Here is a 21,548-nt window from a genome sequence, read left to right on the forward strand (position 1 = left end):
CCTCAGAGTGTACTCGTAAGTGAAATGCAGAACGGAGCATGGTAGCCGGAGAAATGGGTCTGATATACCTCCGCGCTTATGGAATAGTTACTAGCTGACAACGGCATTTTTACATGCGCTTTTTGTTTGCTATTATCTGGTGTTATAGGTTCATGGTTTAAAATAGAGTGATCTGACATAACAGACAGCAACATTTCCCTGAACACTCTCAACATAAAAAGGCTTTTAGGCGGCGGAGCTGGTGATTATCGAGCCAGTTGGTGGGAGAAATTTTGAGCAAGTAACATATAATGAGCTATTATTCTCGTGGGGACCTGGGTTCGAGGCTGGCTTGGGTTAGGTCCCAATCCTGTTAGATCCCAGCTTTCTTTTAAGTGTTTTTGTTTATACAAGTTCAAATATTCAATGCTAAAATTTATGAAAATAAGTCGAAAATAAATTCTAACTCGTTAAGAATAGTATTTTTCTACAGTGTATAATAGCCAATAAAAAAAGCCAATGAACAAAAAAAGCAATCAAAAATATGAGGTAAAGAGGTTTGATTCCTCAACTAATACTTAGTAAAGACTGTACTTGTCCATACGTGGCAAAAAGTACACCAAGGGGGAAAGGGGTTTGTGCATATGGGGAGGAACGAGGAAGTGGTTTGACGGTTTGCTGAAAAAGTACAAATGCGAGTTGGGGGAGGGGCTTGTGTTTGCGGGCAATGATCTATTTTTTCGCCATTATCCGTGCTGCATACGTGGGGCTCATTTACATTCATGGTTATCCAGATAATGAAGCTTTCAATCCAGGGGATCCTGTGGTGAGAACAATGAACCCAATTACCTCCTGCCGCCTGCGAGATGGGATGGCAGACTCTGAGACAGATGGGAGAGGCTGTGGTCGGCCAGCGATCCAATCACATTTATCTCACTCCCCTGTTTCTCTCCACAACCTTCCTCTGTTCATGCTCACATCGCAACTTATCAACAGGCCAAGGCCAAAGCCCCGGGATCAGTATGTAGAACAACCCCTAATGCCTAATCCCCAATGCCAAAAACCTACAGCCTTGTGAAAATGCCAGGTCAAGCCTCTATACGATTCACTGATACCTCCGGGAGTTGTTGAGTATACAGACTTTCTTTATAATCAACATCATACAAGCATCTTAATAAATGCTTCTGTTCATATTGTGAATAATTCATTGGTGCATGTTACTTCGAAGAAGCTCATATACCGTAACTTGCTCCATCTCTGTAATGACTTTTCTTTTCAGGTGACATCACCAAACCCTCCCTTTTTTAGCCCCTCCTCTCCAACCACCTGTCATTAAAGGCCACTTTTCACAATCCAATCAAATCTCGATAGATAAAATAAAATTCTCATCCAGCTTTTGTGTTTAGCATTGTTTAACTATAACAAAAAATATATATATTTATAGAATTAATATCAATTTCAAACATTTAATATTTTTTATTCTTCCCTCACTCTTTTGTGCCGTAATACATGCAATGCAAATGTTCGAGAATGTGTTAGATCATTATACACAGCAAAAACAAAAGGCTTATTTTACAGTAAAAATATCTAAAAATCCCTAAAACAACACTGCATAAGACTTGTTTTCACAGATTGTATTTTGTTTTACTTTTTCTAAGTGAATAAAATCGGCCGGTGCATTAAGTACTCAAGTATTCATCAAGCATTTCAGGTATTTTAGAAAACACAAAAATGCTTTCTAAAAACGCATTAAGAAGTTATTGTTTTGCAGCGAATGAAATGCGATGATGCATTTTTCTCTACTAACAAAATATATTTTTATTTTAGGCCTCCTAAATTCTCTTTCAGTAACTTTTACAAGTTTTTGACAAGCCATTTACAAGACTGACAAATATTGCCGCCAAAAAGCATCAAATCATGTTACAACATGAATATTTCATAACAAACACAAACTATTTACGTTAAACACTCCATCAAACCTTCCAAGCGGATCGTTAAAACCTCTCAAGTCTCCTCAGAATTATTATTGTGTCCCATGTGAGATCCTAATGTTTGACTAGAACTGTTACCGGCTTCACCTGTTATTTCATCACAAAAGCATCGTTTATTACATTACACTTATTCTCCTCGGCTGATGACAGCTGACTGGAACAAAGAATAAATATAGCCGAGAGAGTGGATGGAAAAGGGCCCAAACAGCAGTTTCCTGGCAGCACCGGTAGGCAGGCGAGGCTTGGAGGAGATGACAGAAGCCAAAGGATTAATGGTCCCACTGGAAGCCAAGGTAAAGCACGCCGCTCCATCCTGACATCTTTGTACTTGTAAGAGCACACAAATTAACCAGGCGACACGGTGAATAATGGTCAGGGCGCTTCCATCAGTCCTATTTAACAATGCATGCAAAAGCACTAAATGCGTTTTGGGAGGGCGGTGGGGGCGCGAAAATATAGAACAGCGAGAGGTTGAAAAGATCATGTTGATGTACGTCCCATGTCGAGTTGTAAAATCATCATTGGGCCTATAAACATTGAGCACTCACAATATAACCCATTAGTGGCCGCAAACAATTTGCTCTATTTGGCACTTTATAAAAAAACATTTGTTTTAAACGACTAAATCTTTCATTAAAGTTGGTTTTTCATGTGTCTGTAAACACAGCAAATGATAATGGCCAGAAGAATATTTTTAATGCGAGCACTCCGAATGCAACCCATTAGTAGGAAAGGCAGTTTACCACAAAGAAAACACATCAGATGTGTGATGTGCTCTGCTGTCTGATGCGTTTAAGCAATATATGAACTGTGCTAAAGTGAAAAAGACAGCTAGGATGGATTAATTTAGCTTCGAGCCCATGTAAAAGCCCTGGGTCTTATGTGGGGTTGCCAAGTACTGTTCTCCAGGGAGACAATAGGCTGTGTTGCATAGTCTGTGTCCTTAAATTGTGAGGTTAGGCCTCTCAATGTCCTTTAACTTCTGATTATAATAATTGTCTGATAATACTGTAAATACGAAAGCATGACCAACCTTAAGAAACTGAATCAAGGTATATGAGTATATAGAAGCTAATCAGTAGCATTACCTACGAATAGGGTACACAATAGGGTTTAAAACATAAAGAAAAAATATTATAAATATTTATTAAGAGTATACAGTATTTATATCAAAAATAATAAATGGTCAGTTAAAGGAGGAATTTAATATTCAGACAATCTTGAATGTCAACCTCAGGACTGTTTTATTATTATTTTAACCAAAATTTAGATGTTTAAATACAGTTTAAAACCCATTTTCTAGCAATTAACATTGAATAATATAATATAATATAATATAATATAATATAATATAATATAATATAATATAATATAATATAATATAATATAATATAATATAATATAATTTGTCTTACAATTAACAGAATATCTTAATTGTGTAAAAAATTAAGACATTTTTTGTTTTTGGTGATTTGAATAATTTAAACATTTAAATTGAACTGATTATGAACTGTTTATTTGAACTCTTTACTGTGAATATGAATTAAACAAAATCTGTAAACAATTATGACAATTATAATTTTTGGAAATGTAAAAGGTCAAGATCTCTAAGGTGGGACAGGCCAAAATCCTCAATTATCTTAGTTTATCAAATTAGTTATCTTCTCAAACAAAATAAATTAATAACTAGTGCCTTTTGCTTAAAAAATAAAAAATAAATAAGATGTAGGCTATTTGTAGAAAGTGCCAAATTCTTAGAATCTTTCTTTAGTTTATGTGGTTTTCTCTCCTCAACAAGTGAAACAAATAACATGACTAACTACCAGTGCTCAAAGTAGCGTCTGACTACACGCAAACAATAGAAAGAGAAACTTCACCAAGGGTTCGCAGCTGTTTGCAGATGTGTCATTCTTCCGCAGCATCCTGCTTCACTCACTGTGTCTCCCACTAATGACCAGGAGGTCTGAATTCACCAACTCCCTATGGGAAGACAGCTGCCGCCCCACGCCATTCCTCTCCAGGCGTCTGTCGAGCTGCGGAGCTGGCTGTGATCCTGCCTGAACGAACTGCCGATCTGCTATATTGTGCCAGCATGGTGGCTAAGCCCATGGAAAGCCCGTCCAACCAATTTATTCTTCCCAGAATGCCAAGCAGTCTGTAATGGGGACACTGGGGAACAGAAGCTCTGGGGTCGACTCAGAGACAGGGGGCGATGCATTACAAAAAGAGCATAGCCCAAACATTCGCCTTAAAAAATAGTTCACCCAAAAATTAAGATTTTGTCATCATTTATTCCCCCTTATGTTGTTCCAAACCTGTTTTACTTTCATCTGAAGAACACAAAAGAAGGTAATTTCTTAAGAACATTTCTACTGTTTTTGTCCATATAATGTAAGTCAATGGGGTCCAAAACAAAAACATTTGGACCCCATTGACTTTCATTGTATGGACAAAAATACATATTTTCAAATCTCTTCTTTTTTGTAAGTCACACAGGTTTGAAAAGACATGAAAGTGAGTAAATGATGACAGAATTTTGGGTGAATTATCCATTAACATAAATGGTAACAGCTATTGCAAGTTATATAATATCATGAACAATATCAAAAACCTCATAATTTTTTAACCATTTTCTGTTCCACTGACTTTACTCTCATTGGTAGTTGTGATGGTATTTATTTGCATAAAGTTGTTTTCATTTTTTTCTAGGTTATGCAACCGAATTATATGTCAATAACAGAAATTGCAGACTTTTATCGACCTCTGGTCACTTTAACGCTGCAAATCCCGTCAGTGTGAACAGCAAATATTACGAAGACAGAATATTACAAAGAAGAAAAAAAATCCCAACAGTGCAATAGACTAGAATTTAATACTTACTGCAAAAAAACAGGAAGGTGGAAGGTAACACCTATAAAACCAGATGTGAATTATTCACAGAAGAATAAAGCGCCTTCTGATAGTATTTTTCATAAACGATCCTCGTTCTGCTGAAAAAAAAACCCAGCTTAAACCAGCGAAGCTTAACCAGTACCCCAAACCATCCAAATAGACTAGAATGATAAGGCTGGGAGCCTGGTTTAAGATTCTTTATGATTTCAAAAGAGTAATGTTAATATACCAAAGAAATTAAACTACAAAAAGTGATCTAGACTAACACTGATGTTGGTACTTTTACAGAGATTCCTTATTTTACCTTTGCAGTGCTGCTGCTGAAGTACAGAAGCCCTATTGAACTTCTTTTGTTGGACTAACGAATCATGCAAGTCACGTACAGGCTTCTGATAAGCAGAGTGCCTTCGGAAATGTTTGGGCCAATGGCAAGCATGCTTTAACTGCGCTAATTTGCAGCAGACTGGCAGGGCTTTCACACCAGTTAGAGACGCACTTTAGATTTTACCAGCAAGGTGAGACTATTTTTATGGGCTGCTATAGTTTCATGCTTTGCCTGATGACTTTTTCATCTGCTTAACGAAATCGCCGGGGAACGGAAAATACAAGGAAATCATAATTAATGCCAGCCTGATAAATTGAAACAAATAAGCACGCCTTAAAAAAAAAGAGCTGATTTTAGGATGCATTTATCATCACAAGTGCTTTTTGTATTCATTTTCTGTGCACTTTCGAACCATAAACTATTTCCCCTGGCCAAAATACATCATTGTAGTTTGCTTATAACCCCATTTGACGTTTAAGTCCTGCAGATGGTCTTAAAGGCTCTTTATTTGTGTTTTTGCCATGTTAACACATGACTTGTAAGTATACCTGTGCCCGTGCCAATCTCAGGTTGGCACAGGTTTGTGCCAGAAAGCTGCTTTGCTGCATGTACGGCATACCTAATCCAGGTGGTGTTCTCCAGAGTATGCCAACATCTCCCGTTTCCAAACAAGCTTTTGATAGGTGGACAAAACCCCTGGCTAGCTAGCGTACATGCTAGTGCTAGTACATGTGTAAATGAAACTGGTAAGAATAAGGCAACTTAAGGCCCTGATATACTCATGGCTAAGTTCTTTGCTTCTTCGCTTAGGGGTAAAAAGAAGATTGAAATACATAATAATTGATATACTGTTAGCAAACATCCCAGCGTTTATCAATATCAGGACTCGACATTAACGCTTGCTTGCCCAGGACAAGTGGATTTTTTGAAGGGGCAAGTGAAAGAAAATTGTATTTACCCGAACGGACAAGTAGCCTGATTAAAACTTCAGTGACAAAAAATAACTAGGGAAGCATCGAAACGCGAGAATGATTCTGATTTTATTACATTCAGTGTAAACAGTGATTGATAATGGATAGTGTATTTATGGTAACAAGGTGGTGCTGTTGAGGCTCGCGCTGCCAGTCTCTTTATGAAAGACTTTCTTGGAGAAATCAAAATGAGCGTTACAGCACACAAGAAACAAACAGAAGAAGCATACTAAAGTAAAAATTCTAAATGTTGAGTTTTTTCATTTATAGCATATGATATAGGTAAGTAACATAACACGATCAAGGGAGCTGTTTTGCCGAATATGTTCACGATTGCAAAATAATGTTACTTTGATTTTATAGTTCAATACTATTAGTTAATATTAAAGGTGGTATCAGTGATTTGTGCTCGTGCACGGCTGCACGCGAAGTCAGAGCTGAAGAAGAAGCTGGCTCAAAACCTCACAACACCCTCCCCCTGTCGGTGATTGGTTGGAACACTATTTGTTTTGGTTTTGAGTGTTTGGCTAAACCATTTGTTTTTGTGTGCAGATCTCAGAGCCTAGGCTGCCTACAGAGACGCGTTTTTTTGACGGCATGCTTATGGGGCGGGCAGCTAGTGGATCGTTAGGAAAGATTAGATGAATGTGATAAAAATATTTTTGGGCCTGAAATCACTGATACCACCTTTAAGTTATTTACAACATAGACACACTATCGACTGTTTATTTCACCAATGGAAATGGTTCCAAACAAAGATCATAGCATAACTACTGTGTATCTCAAAGCAACACTCGGTTTGAATGAATCGGTTGAATGAATGATTCAATGACTCACTCATTAAGTGACTTGCCTACACCTACTGGCGGTTTTCATGTTTAAAAGTAGCATTGCATTTTTCCTTACATTTCTTATTTCTATATTCAAAAATGTATTTAAAACAATAATCTCATAACATTATTTATTGCAGTTGTAATTTTGAAGTGTAAATTGTTTAATTTGATTGGTAACAGCCCTAGAGTGTCTTATTATTGATCAAATGTAAGAATTTGACATGAAAGATGACGCATATATTTAACATAGTAAAAAAAAAAGAAGAACTTTAAGGTAAATAACGCCCTGGGGTAAATATCAAAACTATGCAGATTTAAGTATTTAAAGGCTGAAAGAAATCTGATTAAATTATTGCTTCAGAATAAATTATACTTACACCACCCAAAATCCTTTTTTTTCTTCCCAAGGAAAAGTAGCTTCTTTATTCAGACAAGTGAATAACCGGATTTATTTGTCAGAAGGACAAGCACATGACGAGGCTTAATGCCGGGCCCTGAATATGTAAATGTATTGTGTGTGCACTTTCCTCTCAACAACAAAATAAACGTGCAACAAAAATGACAGCGGTGAGAAACCAGCAGTTCAGAAAGCATCTGATCACTGTGGATATGTTTGAACGAGCTCTGCAATCCGGCACTCCAGTCAAGTCACGTTATATATAGCACTAGATTGCAGCTATATATAGTATTAAACATGAAAAAACGGTGTCAATGTCTCTATCATTTAGAATTACAACTTCAGTTTGTACTATAAAGCGGCTCTCCAGTCTGTAAAATGAGTTTGCTGCATGTTGCCTGAACAAGGTCACATGGTGGCTTAGGATATAATAAAGGAAGGTGGATTTTTCCCTGTAGCTACATGCCTTCTTTAGCTTTAGCTGTAGTCAAGAATAAATTCAGTGGTGTGGAAGTGAGATGAATGTAGACGCAAACGCTGACGGCAGAACAAAGGAGCGTCCTGTGCGGAGGATGCTTCTGCAGCAAGTGGAAAATATTGTGATCTGTGATTATCTCCCTTTCACGTTTCATTAACGTCATCCAGATAGGACCCGAACAGCGAGCCGCATCCCCCCTACAGAGTGATCATCCCACAATCCTCTGATGAAACACCTCAAATGATCCTTTGAGATATCAAAGAGTGAGGCAAATCAAGGAATCTGTAAGAACAGTTATTATTTAATGAGGTGGCAGGGTTTGATTTCAGTTCACGCAAAACAGGTTTTTCGTCAGAATATTAAGACATAAGGCGCTTGTAAATGTAACACCTCACACTACGGAGAAGCCGTGCGCAGATCTGTTGCACACCTGACTTGTGTGTCAAGCAGCAGACCTGTTTTTTTGAGTTGCTCTGTAAATAGAAGTGCTGAACAAGTAAGAAAAAGATTGGTAAATGGTCAGTTTACTCTTTTATATGTAGTAGTTAAATGTGAAAAACATAAGACATTGGGTATCATTCACTATCAAAACGTAAAGTTAGGTCACTTATAATATATAATATGAAGCATATAAGAATGAATAATATTAAAAATTACAATTATTCTAGTATAAACTAAGAATTTATAAATTAATACTAAAGCAAAAAAAAAATGTTTTACACATTAAGCATATATATATCATTTTGAATATGAAGCATACAAATAATAATATATATAAAAAATAAAGAATTATGATTATTAGGGTACGATTACATGACAACTATGCGTTTTTGAAGTTTCACGTACAGCTGACAACACTGTCAAATTGATCTCCGTTCACACGGATCCACAAAAATGACTAAAAACGCTGTTTTATTATAACGCTGTATTATTTTCCGTTTTTAATTGAAAATGGTGTTGTGTAAACTGACCCTTATTATATAAATATATATAATTTATAAAGAAATACTAAAACAATAAATAAAATACAAATAATCAAATAATATAATTTTTAATAATTTATAACATATTTAAAATTATTTGTAATTAGATATTTAATTAGATATTTATTATATTACATATATTATGCATGCACAATGTATCATATAAATATTAAATAATTATAATTACTCATATATGACTACACAGAATCTTTAAATAAATACTAAACCACATAAAAATACTAAACTCTAATTTTTATTTAAATAATTATTTTAAATATAATCATTTATAATATATAGCATATAAAGAATAAAGTAAAAAAATAAACTTACTATATAATACAGTGCATATATATATATATATATATATATATATATAGTAATAATTTATTACAATTTGTAAGCAATTGGCCTAACAAAATAAATGTTTTTAAAATTCTGTAAATGTGTGTTTTGTGTTGGTCCTAAAATAAAAATAATAATAATAAAAAAAAAAACTGTAGAACTGCAAACTTATTAATAAATCATAATTTCTGCATGAAAACGTACATACAGACGTGGGTAAGTGTGTGAGCACGGTAAGTAAATAAAACCCAATGTTTTTACGAAGCACAAAGATCCCACAGTGCAAAATAAAAAAATACAGATTGTATTAAAAATATCCAGAGGACACATGACCTACCAGCAGCCAAAGCTAGGGAACCAACTGACATTAGATTTCAGGGTGGCAACAGGCAAGACACTCATGTTTCACAGCAAGGATTTTCCAGTCAGCCTGGGACAAGAACATTCCCACTTAAGCTTTTAGTATTGCCTTCGAGTTTTAAAGCCAGCAGGACTTATCAGTCCTTTATAGCTTGATTTGATATATCGCAGTTTGATGCTTGTTGTCAGTACCTGTGAGTTACAGCAGGTATGCGGCATGGATTAAAAAGCCTCTCCAGATTGCATTGGCCTTGCCTATTCCCGCTCTAGCAGGGACTTCAAGGTTTTGTGTTAACATTCTGAATCAGTCCCAGCATTCCTCTAAATTAATTCTCCTTTAAGCATAATTTGCTTCTCCCTTATTCCCTCGCAACATTAATAGGAGACAGATGTCCATAATGGAGTCCAAGTTTTTTTGTCCATGCAATGCATTAAATAATAGATTTTTGGGCTATTTTTTTTTCTCTCCAAAAATCCCAGGTGACAATAAAACAAAGTACTGAACTTCTCCATCCATGTGGATGATGTGATGACTGGCAAATGCAATTCTGTTTCTCTTAAATGCACAGGAGAAAAAATGATTGACTGTTTCAAACTGCTTTCAACCAGATTTATTACAGAATATTGTTATGCCATCTGTTGGGGAAAAAAGCAAAAAAAACAAAAAAAAAAAAAAACGGATTTTTATTTAATCTGTAGTCCTCTTCATTCTGAAACAATTTGATGCTTCTTCAAATATGTAAAACTAGGGTTGGATATTCAGAATCGGTTCTTATTTGGAACTGGTATCATTTTTAAATACATATTTAATAAATATTGCCAAATTTGATTTGATGTATTTTATTTATTTTTTGGTCTTCAAGTATTTACACTGTAAAAAAATTGTTTTAGCTTAAAAAAGTAAAAGTGTTTGTGTTGCCTTTAGATTTTAAGTTGAGTCAACTTGAAATATGAAGTTGTACTAAGTGGCAACTTGGATATTTGAGTTGACTAGACTGAAAATGTTAAGGAAGCACTGACACTTACAATTACATAAATAAGACACTTTAATAAAAAAAATACATGAAATCAATTAATAAATATTTTTTTTAAATGCACATTTGTGGTGTTATTAACAGATTCATACATGAATACTGTGCAAAAATACAAACTTAGTTTGTTAATGATTCATTAGTGGACGACTCTTGTGAGCCAGTTCTTTAAAAAAGATTCACAAATCAGTCTCAAATGTGGTTTTGGGATAGTATACTACTAGCATACTATTGTTCTTTTTTTTATCTAAAGAATGGTTATCCACTATAAAGAACCTTTTGTGCAATGTAAAGGTTCCATGGATGTTAAAGGTTCTTCATGGCAGCATAGAAGCCAATAAATAACCTTTATTTTTAATAGTGATACTGCAGACATAGTAATAGTAGTATGCTATGCTATTAAGACTAAATTTAAATTATTAAACAATTCACTAAATCAGCCAGAGTGGATACTGAATTAACATCCAACTCACTCACAGAACCACAGTTGATACTTCTGACATGAATCAAAACTTCATTAAACCACTAAAATAATCATTAACAAACCAGTTGTTAAACTGAAACAGAATGAGGAACAAATTCATTCAATTCCCATCCTTTTTGAAACGCATGCACACAATTGCTGCATCTCTCAAACTTTACACGTACTCACTGCCAGACCAAAAACATCATTTGAAAAAGATATAAAGGAACGGAGCTTCTTATCTCAAGCTAACCCGTTGTCGCCGGTCCGCGTGTGGCTGTTAGCACTGATTCTCCTACTGATCACGTAAGCTACGTCCTTTCCAAGACCGAGATCCCTGGTTCCTTTTTATGATAGTGCATCTCTATTATTAGTCATGAGCTCGCGTCAGGGAAGCTAATCTGAAGTGAAAAGCCCCTCATGCTCTGATCTATCCAATAAGCCTCCTCTGCCATCAAAGTGCTCTTTGAAGTTCATGTTCTCCAGACAGATTGGTTCAGGTGTCAGGTCAGAGTTCCTGTAGCCAAAGGTAACGGCAGTCATTTGAAGCCTTCCAATACCTTTATGTTCTTACCCATCCCATCATGTTTATTGCAAGGGGACAAGAAGAACAAGCTTTGTTCTAGTACAAGTTGTGTGTTTTTTCTGTCCTCTCTTTATTTTACGGTATAATATGGAGAGACTTTTGCTGGAACATGAAAAACATTGACTTGGAAAAATGCTTTGAATGACAAAGTATATATCTGTATATATCTGTATATAGATGTCCATCTGTGGACTATCCTCAGTCGGACTCTCTCTCTTGCTTCGAGGAGCTGGTGAGTGGAACCAAGACGGCATGATATTATACTGTAACTAGAGCCAAAGGATGCCAGAACAAAAGGGGATGATGCATTAAATGCATATATGAATCCGGTTATTCACTTCAAATACTTATACAGAATATATGAATCGCAGAAATTTGCGTTTTATTTTTGACAGCCATAGGAAGCATCTGCATCTGAATCGGTAGATATATTTACAGAACATTTATTGCAGCTCAGATGTGGCATGAATGCATTTACACTGCAATTACAATTGCATAAATAACAGCATGAGATTAATATGTATTAAATGGGTATTAAAAGCATAGCTCACCCAAACATTCCAGTCATCATGTGGAATTGTCACTCATGTGATATTAATATGATAACTATATCATATGATATAAATATGGGACAAAGGACTGGATTTACTAAACAGGGCAAATTAGCATGAGAGCGAAATCCCAAAAAAGCATCGATGGGAGTGGAAAGTTATGCGTGTGATCTACTGATGACGTACAAATTAGAGAACACAAACACAGCTGGATGATTTCCATAAAGACCAATGCAATCTACCAAGAGCAGTGCAAGTTAGCATCTGGTTTAACAACAAGAAAAGTTAAATAATGGCGCACATACCAGTAAATTGACTAGCGCAACCCTTAGTAAATCACCTTGCATGATTCATTTAAATACTCTCCTCCCATAAATTTTACCGCAAAAATAACCACGTGTCTTTAGCAAATCCTGACATTCATTTTTGAATGCCAAAAGAGGGTTTACTGGCGAGTTAGATAGATAGACAGATAGATAGATAGATAGATAGATAGATAGATAGATAGATAGATAGATAGATAGATAGATAGATAGATAGATAGATAGATAGATAGATAGATAGATAGATAGATAGATAGATAGATAGATAGATAGATAGATAGATAGATAGATAGATAGATAGATAGATAGATAGATAGATAGATAGATAGATAGATAGATAGACATGATTTAAAAAGTCTATTAAAAGTAAAATTTAAAAAAAGTGGCTAAAAATAAATAAACTTATTATATTGTTGACCGCCCAATCCCGTCAACAATACAAATCCTCAGTGTTGAGCCTTGGTAAGTGTGACAAAACCCTCTTCACAGCGAGTATTAAAAAAAATCCACAGGTACATAATGGGAGAGCACAGTTATCGATGCTAATGTGCTGGACGTTTTGTTCACGCTTCACAGCAAAGGTTACAGATCTTCTAACTGTGAGGCTTTTACAACCGACTAGTGAGCATTTCTTTCTCCATTACCTGCACTCTCATTTGCCTTGCCTGGCGGGGTAATCAGCAGCCCATGCCGGACAACATGACATGCGCGCACACACACAGTTCTCAGTTATAGTGAGCAAGCGTCGTTTAAAGCCTTTTTGCTGTGCCCTCTGAAGCAGCATGGGCTCTCTTTAATGGTGCATTGCTCCTGGAGTCCCCCGCCGTACCCATGTGTATCTGCCAAGGTCTGGTGTCTGTCTGCTGCTCGGGTATTTTTGGAGGTGTGGTAAGCATCATAAATAATGTACCTGTAAATGATACGTGTTTGGTCTAGCTGACAAATGGAGCAAAGGAGCAAAAAGAAGGGGGAAAAAAAAGCTCTTTGAGAGGGCAAGCCCCATTAAGGCATTTGCACCCTTTGGTGCGAAGAAGATTTGCATCGACTTGCACCCCAGAATTTCATAATTTCAGCTTAAACTGCACAGGAGAGCAGCGAGCATCTATTCCCTAGTGCTCACTTTTAAGATGATGATGAATCACATTATAGCGGCGGGACCGGTGCCAATTCGAGAAATGATGGAGGATGAATTGTTGCTAACGAACGACATATTTATATATAGCTATATGCTGTACAGACACCAATGGGGGGAAAAAAATATTCCCTCATGTTTTCATCCAGAAGTCTTCTTCAGATATCCATTAGTCTCATTCCAGACACTTTTTAAGTATCTCTCTTAAAAAGCAGCCGGCATATGCTGTCATTTGACTTTCTTTGAACTGTAGCATTTTTCTTTTCCATCGGCCAAGCTTCCTTCAGAGTGTTTTAAAGGCTTTTCCAGGCTGAAATTGAAGCATGCTAAATTATAGAATAAAAGAATTACAGACAAAAGTGCAGTTATTGAAAATCTTTCTTACTGATAGATTAGACGGTCCCCGAAACTGCCCATCGGATTGGTCTTAAAATCTCTCTCCATCGCTCCGTCGATCAGGGTCGTTTACCGACTCAAAAAGATACTTTAACAAAAAACGTGCAAATGCAAGTATAATACATACTTAAGGTTTGTAGTATGCTGCACTTATGTTGTTAGTTTGTAATTAGTGTTTACACCATGATGAATTTTTACACATATACAAAGTCTATAAAGTTTAAATCAAAGACAATTATTTAAAAAAAATGGAGAGATCAGTAACAGATCTGTGAAATATAAAAAGCACACAAAAATGTGCCCTAATTTGAAATTGTTTATAGTTTGTATTCAGCTGACTTCATTCCAAGGTGTGAGAAAAGAGGCAAAAATCATGTACAAATTCAGGCAAATACCGAAAAAAGAAGAAAAAAAGTGGTTTATAGAACCAACACACTGACTAAATCTGAATTCTGACTCGCATTATGTCTAAGGATGCTTGTGCTGTAATCCATCCTTGGATTTTACATGTAATATTCATCAGGTTGAGTTTGCTCACTTGCCACGGAAAAACCTTGAGGTATTTTCAGGCCTGCCAAAAAGTGTGTCTGTGTGTGTGATGTAAGACTCACAGGCAGTGTGTTAGAATGAGCTGGGTCTCAAAGCAGTTCTGGATGTAGTCTGTCGTAATCTCCTCCCATCTGCTAAAGGAGCTGCTCTCCCCGCACAGCGCCTGGGCCCTGGCCCGCCCCATCTGGGCTTTTCGGACTCTCCAACGCATTACCCTGACCTGTGTGAACTTGTGTGTGTGTGTGTCTATATATGTGTCGGCACTGCTGTGACTATTATATAGTTTTCTAAAGAAAATTTCTCAATTTTGTGAGTGTCTAAGTCAGGTTTGTACAGTAGCCGGGAGAGCTGCAACTGAAGAAAACACCAGCAAATTAAGAAAACATCTTCATCAGTTTGACAACACATGTGCAGCAAATACTCACAACGCAACCAAAAACAGAAACGCGCTGTAAATACAACGCACATGCAATCAGGATGTAAAAAAAAAATAAAAATACTCACCTTTCAGGTCATCGACAACACCACTGACGAGTAGACATTGAACAATAAGCATGTCCCAGCCAAGTTTGTCACTTGTTGGGGTCCCCTTGAAACATTCCCGTTGTGGTCTGTGCTATTTGAAGTGTGTTTCTGTATTTGGTTTTGTTAGTATTTGCAGCGCATTTCTGTTTGTAGTTGCATTGTGAGTATGTGCAGCGTGTTTCTGTATTTGGTTGCATTGTGAGTATTTGGTTGCATTGTGAGTATTTTCAGTGCATTTCCGTATTTGGTTGCGTTGTAAGTATTTGCAGCATGTTTCTGTATGTGGCTGCATTGTGAGTATTTGGTTTTGTTGTGAGTATGTGCAGCATGTTTCTGTATTTGATTCCATTGTGAGTATTTGGTTGCGTTGTGAGTATTTGGTTGCATTGTGAGTATTTTCAGCGTGTTTCTGTATTTGGTTGCGTTGTAAGTATTTGCAGCATGTTTCTGTATGTGGATGCATTGTGAGTATTTGGTTTTGTTGTGAGTATGTGCAGCATGTTTCTGTATTTGATTCCATTGTGAGTATTTGGTTGCGTTGTGAGTATTTGGTTGCATTGTGAGTATTTTCAGCGTGTTTCTGTATTTGGTTGCGTTGTAAGTATTTGCAGCATGTTTCTGTATGTGGCTGCATTGTGAGTATTTGGTTTCGTTGTGAGTATGTGCAGCATGTTTCTGTATTTGATTGCATTGTGAGTATTTGGTTGCGTTGTGAGTATTTGGTTGCATTGTGAGTATTTTCAGTGCATTTCTGTATTTGGTTGCGTTGTAAGTATTTGCAGCATGTTTCTGTATGTGGTTGCATTGTGAGTATTTGGTTTCGTTGTGAGTATATGTGGTTTTGTTGAGTATTTGCAGCACGTTTCTGTATTTGGTTGCATTGTGTGTATTTGGTTGCGTTGTGAGTATTTGTTTGCATTGTGCTATTTGCATTACATTTCAGTATTATTTCAAACGGATAGGCTTTACCTACATTTTGGGGATCAACTGAACCCAAAAGGATCGTAAACATGCTTGCATTGGACAAAGCCAATTGTACTCATGAGAAAAATAGTTTAATAAACCTTGTAAATAAAACCTTAAAGAAAATAAAAAAAGCATACAGGTTTCTGTGAGGTTTATGTACAAGGTTAGGGCATGAGAAATATTAGACATTACCTAAATGTGACCTAAAGGGACATCCTCACTTGAAAAAGACTGAAGAATAATAGTGCTGTAAATCAATATTTGCCCCCAAATTAATAATATAATTTAATTCTGACAGATAAAAAAAAAAAAATGCAAAAAAAAAATTCTTTAAATGAAATGCACTAAATCAACGCAATTTTAAAATGTACAGCTATGTTACCAATGTTTTTTTTAGTTTGTATCTATCATTAGCATTATATAAAAACAATAGAAGTCTATCCACATATAAATATAATGTCTGCATATAAAAAGCCAAGTAAACATGCATGTGTGCGTATTAAGTGGACAAATCACAAATCAATCTTGTCCTTCATGTGTAAGAAGGTGAGACTGACATTTTTTTGTTGAATGCTCGGGCATGCAAGATGAAATATGTCCTCGTGTGTCCTGAATATGACAGACGTATTGTGTGCATGCATGAGTGTGTTTGGCACTGGAGAACATGATAGCTTTAATGAGACGGCTGCATATGAAGGACTGTCATTAGTGCTGAGAGAGGCAGCAGCCTGGTGATTGCAGTGATTTGGCTCCGCTCTTTTTGACCTGTCCGACCAATCAGAACACCTCAAGAGCTCGCTTCAGAGCCTATGCAATCAGCCAGGACATTGGCCCACTTAGCAACAGCCACCCAGCAAAATGGAGTACACATGTAAGAACAATGTTCTCCAGCAAGCATACAGTCTATGCAACAAATGCTGTAAGATGTGAAAAAAAAAGTTAATTCTGGTTATGTATGGTCAAGTTAGTGAACCAATCGAGCAAAGTTTTGCTGGTGAAGATGATATACCTGCAATGTCTTTCTGGCAAAAGCGGTTTACCAAGGTAGTCTTTCTAGTTAACCAAGATAAAAGATTAGATCACTTAAATATGAATTCTGGCATCAGTTACTCACCCTCATGTCTTTCCCAACCCGTATTACTTTTCTTTATTCCAAAGATCACAAAAGGTGATGTTTAGTCGCTGCACTTTTCCATACAGTGCGTTGTATTCCAAGTCTTCTGAAGTCATGCGTTAAATTTAAGTAACATTCAAAAATGGCTTTGAAATCTTATTCGAGCTTCAGAATATTCAAATTTAGCACTAAACAATTACTTACTGTAGACCCATGCAGCAACCAATCATTCACATCACTTGGCCTGACATGTCAATGTCCAGCTTGAAAAAGAGCATGAAGGTGATTCAATTATGACGGAATTTTCTTAATATTTTTTTCCAAGGGGATAAGTGAACAGTTTCTTTAAAAAACCTGGAAGCGACACCAAGGATTCTGTGTGTAGGGTTAATACTAGATGTGATAAGAGTCTTGGGGAAAGAAAACGTAAACAACAACATCTACGCTATTCAATCTGACTTGTATTTTCCAAACTCTTTAGTCCGAGATAGAGGAAAACAAGTTTCATCAACCTATCTTCATTCTTCCCACTTGATACAAGCAGATAAATCATTATGAGAATGGCAGACTGAAAGCCTACCACCTTTGTCCATGCCTTTCTCTAAGGAAAAAAGGCAAGAAGAGTTTGTTTCTCAAGGTGATTGTAGCAGTGATAAGGGAGCAGTTCTTATTAGGGGTGACAGCGAAGGGGCTGCGGCGGCAGTACTGACTGGATAACCTTGTGCCTGCTCGCCCTTCTGCGCCAGGCTCCTCTGCCTTGCCTCGGCGGGGACACAATCTGCTGGCTGGAATTACCTCGCAGCTGGAGGAAAACTAAACATGATTTCTGACCTTTACTTCTTGTGTTCAACAGTAACCTTTGGTGGTCGGCTTGCACAGACGGGCTGAAATTAAATCCCGACCGCTGCGTGTACGATTATGTGCATGTTGAGGCTGAGAATGACGAGAGAATCAGCGGTTGAAATATGTTCCTTCAATTGCTGTCGTCTGTCTGGGAACCCGCTAGCTTGAAATGTTAATTGAAGCCAATTTGTTTCAACAGTATTTGGAAACCTTAAGATACAAGCTACCTTATTTCTCCTCCCCAAAATGCAGCCACTAAAGCTAATGCAAACTTAGACTGAAGAGTTGTATGAAATTATATAGCTATTTACGGAGCAGATGCCATATATCTTCAAGTGAGCTACCTTATTTCTACTAGAAATGACATTTCATGGCATCCACTGTGTGAATATATCTTCCAGCAAAATGTTATTCTTTGTCCAGGTGCACAGATGACTTAAAGAATACTCACATCTAGGTGGATGGGTTTTTAAACATGCATCTTAGCCTATGCATGTGTGAAGAGGATTAACATATATTTTTCAGACCTTTGGACCAGCCAAGCGTAACTGAAAGCAGTAATCTAGACCCTTGTTTCCCTTTTCGGAGAAAAAAAGCTACAATTACTTATGCTGTACTCGTCCTTCTTTGCTCATTACAGGCTTATTCCACCAACTTCTTCTTTTAGTGTGCAAGTTAGCATGCTTGTGCATGTTGTAAGAGGTTCCCATCCGATGAACTCATTATTCCACAGTGCTCACCCCACTCAATGACACACTCCACATCTACCCCTGACTGTCACATCCGAGCAAATTCATGCAATCGTGCCCACTATCCTTTAGACTGGAGATAATGCAGGCATGGTGAAGTGCGGCTGAATCTTAACCACGAGTGGAACCTAGAATTTAGTCAAGACGCTGAGGGGAAAATTGACCTGTTCCATTTTAGTTGAGAGGTTCAGTATGTGCATGTTTTTTCAATGTGTTGAAGCAAACGTTTGTGGCTAAATTTTCATTTGAGACACATTGGAACTTAATTCCAAATGTATGGTAGGGTCCCAAACCCTTTCCCTAAAGAGTTAAAGATTTAAATAAACATTATATTTGAAAAAAAAAGGTTAATTATTACATAACATTCAACATTCAAGACTAAAAAAAAAAAAAAAAAAGACAAAATTTGTTCCAGGGAGATTTGAAACATGTCCATGATATGCACAAGAACATGCTAAAAAAAATGTAGCAGGTAAAAGTTATTGTAGTTATTAATGCTAATACACTACATTATTTCATTTATCAACCCTTAAAGGAGAATAGGAGGATCACCAAGAGAGCTGGCAAATTTCAAACAACTGCTTCCATGGACCAACTTTTAGAAAATTCATTTACCACACTGACTGGCCTGTGTGGGGCAATTCTTAATTCTAAGCTGGAGGGAAAATTAAGAGATGAAACCTGTCATCAGGATGATTCTACTCTGAAAAAGGACAAGATGGTTGGTGTTGGGGGTATCTGCTCATGGGGGTGGGACTTTGGGGGGTAGAAGATCAAAGCGACTAAAGCTGATTTATCCTGTGTTATAGCTCAAATGCCTCTGAGAGGCATTGAACAGGCCTTCAAAAAGCAATAGCAGCCACCTTTATATCCAGCCTGTGCCAGTCATCAGGCTTGCCTGTGAAGCAAAATCAATCTGTTTCATATCAGAGATACCAGGGGAGAAGGAGAGAGAGTGTGTATGTGAGTGTACAATCTGTCCCCAAAGCTCTTTTTAATGACACATGCTGCATAACAGAGCAAGGATAGAAAAGTGTTCAATAAGGCAAACATGCTGTTATCTGGAGATGAGGACTAATATAAAAAGGCTCGGGTGATACAGAGGGAGTTGTCAGTCAAACATGCTATAATTTCTATTTTCAAATTCCCTTCCTTTTCTGCTCAGCATGGACACACTTACTTGGGCAGAAGCCCTTCAAATTCTCGCTAGCAAAAATGGTACAAGAACCACCCAATCTATGTTGTTGACAATGGTTACTTGAAATAACTTTGAAATAACTCTTAAAGGCCCTCATAAATTCAAAAATGCACATTTCATCAAGCAGCACACTGTTCTTTAAATATAACCCATCACAATATTAATTTAACTAGGCAGCATGTCAATCAGGTGACCCAACCAGGAGATTCTTTCTAATCCATGACCGCATACAGATTGAAATGATTAAAGAAATGCATCTGGAAGAACTATTTAATCACATTAGCTCTATAGACTTAATAACCAGTGACAGAAAGCCCTTGTGGAGAAGGTTTCTTGAGGTTTAGAAGATCTCTTCCTTTGTTTTTCTTTGAACAGGTGTGGTGACCTTTCAACCACTTAATGAGATTATGAGAGTAATTAGAACTGAAGCCACCGAGGGTCCCAACAGTCAACCCGCTTGAACTCGAGAGAATAACCAGTGTCCATCTGGGTGCCACCTCGGAATTAGAGTAAGAAACGTAATTAAGTCCTAATGCATGGATCCTCAACTACCCAAGGGACTGGGGGACGTGTCCATGAAAAAAGTAGCATTAGCGTACATACAGTAGCTAGCAAGCACTGCATAAAGCAATACCAAGTCTGTCAAAGCAGGACACACTCTAGGATTTGGGGTTGGGGAAGAAATCCCCTGCAACCATTAAAGTCACAATGGTGTTGGATTGCTCCTGGGGTGCTACTTTGAGCTGTTCATTTAGGATGATGTGCAACTATTGGGCCTGACTTAAGCACACTCTTCATCTCCAACATGGCCACCGAGAGGAAGGCAATAAGGGACCCAAGGAAACCCAATGGGCGCCTAGGGAGCGCTAAGGCTGGCCACTCACAGGGAAGCCCAAAGACAGCAAAGTGTCAGAGTCAATGCGAACACACACCTCTACAATGGCAAAATCAATGGGGCTTTATGAGGCATCAATCTCCTCTACAAAGGCCTGCTTGTCTACTGCTGCGATGGACCATTTGGATGTGAGACTTTGACATTAGCCATTTTCCAAAAATTGCTGGGGAAGGGATTTTGTTGACCCATTCCTAATGGTTTATCTCATTCCCTTAAAGATTCTGTTATCTGCCGTGTGGTCAAATTGGGAACATTTTTTTTTAGTTACTAAGGGTCATTGATTTTTTAACGTCCTTTGGAACGACAAAATAATGTAATCTTAGTTGTCTGTTTAGATCAAGAATGGACAACTCTGTTCCTAGAGGGACACTGTCCCACAGATTTTAGTTTCAAATCTAATCAAACACACCTAATTTTACAGCAATCCTCAAGACTTTGTTCAGACGTGTTTGATTAGGGTTGGAAATTAAATCTGTGGAACTGTGCAGATCCCTGATTTAGACCATTCAAAGAACCACAAGATTGACCATCAGTCCCTAGAAAAATACCTATTTGACTCCATTTTACACCTTTTTAAGTACAATAAACCCTCCACCATGTTTGTGTGGGTGATTTCAATAGACGGATCTATTTACAGTAAACAGCAGATCACATGCTAGAGACTTAAAACCAAGGT

At 37.1% G+C, this 21,548-nt stretch overlaps 1 protein-coding gene across 5 annotated transcripts in view; it reads right to left on the reverse strand.

Annotated features, from left to right (window-relative positions):
• Positions 1-21,548, reverse strand: part of celf5a (cugbp, Elav-like family member 5a) — a 212,718-nt gene that overhangs the window by 70,955 nt on the left and 120,215 nt on the right. The window lies entirely within an intron of this gene.

This window comes from Scardinius erythrophthalmus (genome assembly GCF_964197995.2).
Source record: "Scardinius erythrophthalmus genome assembly, chromosome: 14".
Classification (NCBI taxonomy): domain Eukaryota; kingdom Metazoa; phylum Chordata; class Actinopteri; order Cypriniformes; family Leuciscidae; genus Scardinius; species Scardinius erythrophthalmus.